Source organism: Enhydra lutris, unplaced genomic scaffold (genome assembly GCF_002288905.1).
Source record: "Enhydra lutris kenyoni isolate GAN:26980312 unplaced genomic scaffold, ASM228890v2 scaffoldscaffold46, whole genome shotgun sequence".
In the NCBI taxonomy this organism is placed as follows: Eukaryota; Metazoa; Chordata; class Mammalia; order Carnivora; family Mustelidae; genus Enhydra; species Enhydra lutris.
Genome location: NW_019154130.1, coordinates 17,221,987 through 17,228,571, shown reverse-complemented (window position 1 = coordinate 17,228,571; position 6,585 = coordinate 17,221,987).

Genomic DNA, 6,585 nt, shown 5'->3' with positions numbered 1-6,585 from the left:
AGCACAACGGGACCAGAAAGGCAGTGTCTTCTTGTGGAAGGCCCATACTTTCTCCTGCCAGCCTCCTTCACTCTCGGTACCTGCTGGGCCCCGAGGAGCACTTTGGGTGCCCAGAGACAAAACCAGTAGAGCAGCTGTGTTCTCCCATTTCATTTTTGTCAAAGTGGGACTGATTTCTGCCCCGGGGCAGGGAGGAAGGAACACACATTGAGCACCAGCTGTATACCTTACCCTACACACGTTCTTTACAGACACCATCTCACAACCCCCTGAGCTGTGGGCATCAGGAGCCCCATTTGTCAGATGAGGAAGCAGAACCCCTGACAACAGGGCAAGAGGACTAGGGGTGACGTGGCCAGGCCTGGGGGGGGCACCATGGTTTCACATCTGACTCTGTATCTCCCCTGGACCATGGTCACTTCTTTGCCAGTAGAGACTGAGCCCACCTTCCAGCACATCCTACTGCCACGACCTTCCCACCGTGGGGAGTCGCTCATCGGACTCCGGTTAACCTGACAGTGCTCAGAAGCCCGGATGACCCCAAAAGTCTGACACAGTTTGACCCATTTACTCACCTATTGGGTTCATTCCATTAAACGTCATTGAACTTTCAAGCCCCTCATAAAATATTTCAAACCCATCATAATACATCTCTCTTACAGACAAGGAGCAAAAACTCATTTCTCCCTTAAAGAGCCTCAGTTTCCTTTTCTGTATCACAGAGGTCTTGCTAATACCCACCTCACGGGGTGTGAGGTTTTTAAATTAAATGCTACAATCTGTAAAGCAATTGAAGTATAGAAAGCTGTCTTAGCTAAGCATTACAGAAAACTGCAAGGCTCTATTTACGCAGCGGGGTGTGTATAATGTTGTGACTGAGCATCGGAGTCCCGGCTGTGCTGTAGCTGAGTCGCCACCGACAGACCTCTCTGAGCCTCAGTTCCCTGATCCGTGCAATGGGGATGTAATAGTTCCCGGCTCAGGTCGGGCCCTGGGCGGTGTAATCGTCCGGTGTTGGTCCACTTGTCATTTACCGAGCGTTATGGGAGAAGAGAGGGCTCTTTCCTTCCTTGGGTTTGGTGGGCTCCTTGATAGAGCTCCCAGGGTTTGACACCCGCCCGCCTTTGCGGCCCCGCGCCTGCGCACTGACCGCCTGCAGCTCCCACGGGGCCCGGTAGGTGGCGCTGTGGGCCTTGAGCCGCTGCCGCGGCACAGCTGGGAGTCCGCCCCAGACAGTGCATGGACCTCCCCGCCTCCCGCCCGCGCCCCGCTACCGGTGATGGGGTGGCTTCCGAGGGTCGCACGAGCAGCCCCGTTTGAACACTGTTGGGGAAGCCTCTCAAGCCGATGCTTTGGGGTTCTGACTTCAGGACAGCGTCTGTGTCAGAGATGTGCCCTGTTGACGCGCTTTGCCTACTACCGCTGCTACTACCCATAGCACCATCACCACCGCCGCGCAGCACCTTTGCGGTTCAAGTCCAGGTTCTACAACTGTGTGGCTGCGTGATCCACGGGAGCCAGCTCGCCGCTCTGAGCCTCAGTTTCTGCATCTGTAAAATGGGACAGGGTCCCCTGTACCTAGCCGGAGTCCATAAAATTCTGTTGTAACGTGCCTGACACGTTCAATAAATGGACTGTAGTTATTTATTACAATGCTACAGCATCCCAGGATTTGAAAACAATGGCCTTATGAATACGAACCAGGGGCTCCTGAAGGGGCAACCCGCCCCCTCAGGCAGTTAGACCTCAGCATGTTCACTTACCCCTTGTTCCTAAAGACACCGCAGGGTCCCTATCAACAGATCAATAGAAAAACCCCAGAAAACATCGTGCAGTTTGGCTGCTTTTCTCACTCCCAGCTGATCTGCTGGGGACGTTGGGCAAGTTCCTTCTTCCCCCTGGGCTTCAGTTTGCTCATCTGTAAAATCAGGAGAATCCTGGCTCTCATTCTACAGCAGACACCCCATGTCATTGTAAGGAGCCCCTGATTTGTATTCAGAATTCCAGCGAAATCAACACTACATCCTGATGCAGAGCCATTAGTCCTTCCTTGTGACATCTAGGGCGTGACATGGGTAAAGCACTCAGCACAGGGCCTGGCACTTGGAAGGTATTTGGTAAAGGAGAGCTATGATGACGAGTCACCTTTAGATGGCCCTTGATCTAGCCCAGAGAGGAGTGTCTGGAAGGCAAGACATTCAACTGCTGTTTGCTGAGCACCTACTATGCACAAGGCCCTGAGCTTGGCTCAGGAGGTCTTTTGGGGACAAGAAAGATAAGGCCCTACTCTCCATGGGGCTCATGGACCACTGGAGGAGACATAGATGGGGTAGGGCAGGGAAGGCCTCTCTAAGGAGGTAACATGTGAGCTGAGATCTGAAGGGGGAGAAATAGCAAGCCATGAAATGAGGCTGGCTACGGCTAGTGCAAAGGCCCTGAGGCAGGAGAGAAAGCAGCATGGTCTAAGGACAGAGTCAGGCCAGAGTGGCTGGAGCCTGGAGATTAAAGTGGGAGGACAGTGAGGGATGGAACCAATGTGACTTCGCTTTTTGTTTTAAGAGCAAGGGAAGTCCTAAGCCTCTGTGAGTAGAGGGTGACAAAGCCAGTTCACAGTTTACAAAGCTCTTCGCAAGGATTTTCATGAGTCTTTTTCCTGGACTCAGAAAAGAGACTACCTCCTCTCCCCAACCCGTGCCTCTTCCTGGCCTGGAAAATGGAGCCCTCATCACATGTATGTGTGAGCGAGGTAGGGTCCCAGGCCTTTGTGAAAACCTTGGGCCTCTCTGCAGAAAGTACAGGTTCACTGTGATGATTCACTCATCACTCCAGAGATCGCCACAGACCCCCAGCAGCCTACCCAGGGACCCCAGTTGGGGAGCCCTGAATTACTGAGAGCCTGCTGGCACCAAGGCCTACATGCCCCCCACCCCCACCCCATGACCACAACTCCAGAGGAAGGCCATCTTTGAAATGCCAGTGGGCAGTGGTGGCCCAACCACACCCACAGGAGGGTGGCTGTGCCCATGGCAACGGTCCTCTGAAGGGAAGGGCTTCCTTCCTACCTGCTCTCAGGTTTCTGCCCCAGGGAGAATTCCAGAAGAGCCTCATTGACGGTGTCTGGCAAGGCACGGCCTCCAGTCTCTGGGTCGGGGCCATATGTGGCCTGAGGTGGACAAACCAGGGTCTTTGTCTCCAGCTGCTCCTATCCTGTCTCAGTGGCTTCTTGGCAAATGTGGGGTGGATGCGATTTCACGGGGGGACCTGGTGTCTAGGCCCACCAGCCCTTGGCCTTAACCAAGCCCAAGCCGGGCTGGGCTAAGTCACTGCCTGTGAAGAGAAGAGGGGATTTAATTGGACGGGACCGGAACAGCACAGGGTGTGCAGGGAGAGGAAAGAAGTTTCTGCCTGGGAGTGTTGGGGTGGAAGGGCTGTGTTAGGGATGCCGGCTCTCTCCTGGGCTCCATAGCTGTCACCTGTAAAATGGGAACAGCAGTGGCAACCTATCCAGATTCCTGAAGGAATCACAAGGGGGAAGATGTTACAGTAATGGGAGGGAGGACATTGGGTGATTGTCGGGGTGCTTGGCAGGGGATTTGAAGTTGGTCAGGGTGGGGGAAGCATGGGGACCTCTGGGGTCTAGTCATTGAGCAGCTACCCTGTCCCTGCCCTGCCCTCCAGAGCACTACCCGTTGAATCCTCCCAATTGTGCCAGGTAGGAGCGGTTACTCTCCCCATTTTGTAGAGGAAAAAGTGAGGATCAGAGAAGCAGGGTCCTCTGCCTGAGGTCACACAACTAACACACAGGGGACAGCCACATCCAGATGCCCCAGGGACCACATTCTTTTTATTTTTTTATTATTAAGATTTTTTTTTTTTATTTCTTTTACTGGAGAGAGAGAGAGCACAGAGAGAGAGGGAGAAGCAGACTCCCCACTGAGCAGGGAACCCAATATAGGGACTTGATCCCAGAACCCTGAGATCATAACTTGAGCCGAGGGGAGATGCTTAACTGACTAAGCCCCCCAGGCGTCCCAGGACCACATTATTAAAAAAAAAAATTGTTTCTATAACAGTTTTATTGGGATAAGTTTCACATACTATGCAATTCACCTGTTGAAGATGCACTTTTCTAGGGCTTTTACTATATTCACAGTGCATCAAACCATCAACTTGAGAACACTGTCATCACCCCAAGAAGAAACCGCAGGGGCGCCTGGGTGGCTCAGTGGGTTAAGATTCTGCCTTCAGCTCTGGTCATGATCTCAGTATTCTGGGATCGAGCCCCACACCGGGCTCTCTGCTCAGCAGGGAGCCTGCTTCCCCTCTCTTTCTGCCTGCCTCTCTGCCTATTTGGGATCTCTCTGTCAAATAAATAAAATCTTAAAAAAAAAGAAAAAGAAAGAAAGAAAGAAAGAAAGAAAGAAAGAAAGAAAGAAAGAAAGAAACCCCATATGCCTTAGGTAACACCCTCCAAGCCTCGCCTCTCCCCAGCCCCTGGCAACCATTCCTTTACTTTCTGTCTGTCTAGATCTGCCTCTCCTGGACATTTCGTACTAATGCGATCACACAACATGTGGCCTTTGATGTCTGTCTGGCTTTGTTCATTAGCATCACTTTTTCCAGGCTCATCCATGTCAATACGTCACTCCTCCTATTGCTGGGTCATACGCCGTTGCATAGATTCACCACATTTCATTCATCTGTTGGCCATCGGAGTTGTCTCTATTTTTGGCTCTTGTGAATAATGCCACTGCGAACATTCACGTTCAAGTTTTTTGGTGTGGCCGCATGTTTTCCTTTCTCTTGGCTTTATCCCTCAGAGTGCAGTTGCTGGCTTATATGGTAACTCTAGATTTAACATTCTGAGCCTCCGCCAAGCTGACGTCCAAGGTCGCTGCCCTATTTCCCATTCCACCAGCTGTGTTCGAGGACCCCTGTTCCTCCACATCCTTGCTGACACTTACCATTGTCCATCTTTTTGAGACCACGTCCTTACCGACTCTGCTACCCTGAGGTCTTTTTGAGACCACGTCCTTACCGACTCTGCTACCCTGGACCTGGCTGTGGTTCCAATCCTACTGGCTGTGGGATCTCAGGCGAGTGGCCTCTCTGTGTCCCTTTTCAGAAAATGGTATAAGAATCCTTCCCGGGGAGCCTGGGTGGCTCAGTGGGGGTAAAGCCTCTGCCTTCGGCTCAGGTCATGATCCCAGGGTCCTGGGATAGAGGCCCACATCAAGCTCTCTGCTCAGCAGGGAGCCTGCTTCCCTTCCTCTCTCTCTCTGCCTGCCTGTCTGCCTACTTGTGATCTCTGTCTGTCAAATAAATAAATAAAATCTTAAAAAAAAAAAAAAAAAGAATCCTTCCCTTCCAGGCTGTTAGGAGATGACCCAGGGGTGGCCCCTCATTGGAGTTATGCCAACGGTCAAGTGAGATGCACACCTCTTGTTTTTATACCTGCCCCTCCTCCACAGGGGTTGGAGACAGGTGCGCCAGGTGTAATGAAGTCCATCCGGGACTGACCCCTCTGGCCCACGGATCTCTCCCCAGTGCCTGGCACTGAGTCTGCCATTCCGTAAGTGCTTGCTATGCGCAGACCCTCAGTGCAGTCCAGGACCTCCCTTCATGGAGGTGGCAGAGCCCCACCTCCCCCTGGGCACTCTGGAAGTTGCGTAGGTCAAAGGGCTGGGCCGGACAACAGCCTACGTGTGCTAAAGGCATTATGATTTTGCTCCTTCCTTAAGACAAGAAGTTCTGTCTGTCCCTGTTAAGAGTCTCTTGTCCTTCCAGAACAGAGGCCAAAGAGCTTCACCAGTGACAAGAACAGCAAAATAATGACAGTCACATCCTCACAGTGGCCCTTGTTCACGTTCAGGAAATTCTCCTGAGCACCTCACTTGCTCTTCCTACTCACCCCTTCCCAGCAAGGCAGACCTTCATGCTCTCAATCAACCAGTAGTTCTCTCCCCCGTCTCTCCCTCCCACCCCCACCATTGCTTTTTTACGGTGGTAAAATGCCCATAACAGAATTCACCACATGAAGCCATTTTGAAGTGCAGTCAGTAGCGTGAAGTACGTTCCGGCTGTCATGCAAACGTCGCCACCATCCACCTCTGGAAGAGTTTTCATCTCCTAAAACAAGCTCTGTCCCCAGCACACGCGGACTCCCCATCCCCACCCCTCCCTCCGGCTCTACCGGTACTTTTTTTTTTTAATTTTTTTTTTTTAAGTTTTTTACTTATTTATTTGACAGAGAGAGGCACAGCAAGAGAGGGCACCGAAGCAGGGAGAGTGGGAGAGGGAGAATCAGGCTTCCCCCTGAGCCACTGAGCAAGGATCCTGATGTGGGGCTTGATTCCAGGACTCTGGGATCATGACCTGAGCTGAAGGCAGACACTTAACAACAGAGCCACCCAGACACTCCTCCGCCAGTGCTTTTAAAGAGGCTACTGAGTGCCCAGAATGGGTCCCGCGGCTGTCAGCAAGACGGACATGGTCCCTCGCTTCATGGAAACCAGTACTGCTTTCCAGATGAGGGCACAGGCACCGGGGGCAGGGAGGCTCTTGCTCACGGCCTCCCAGTGAATC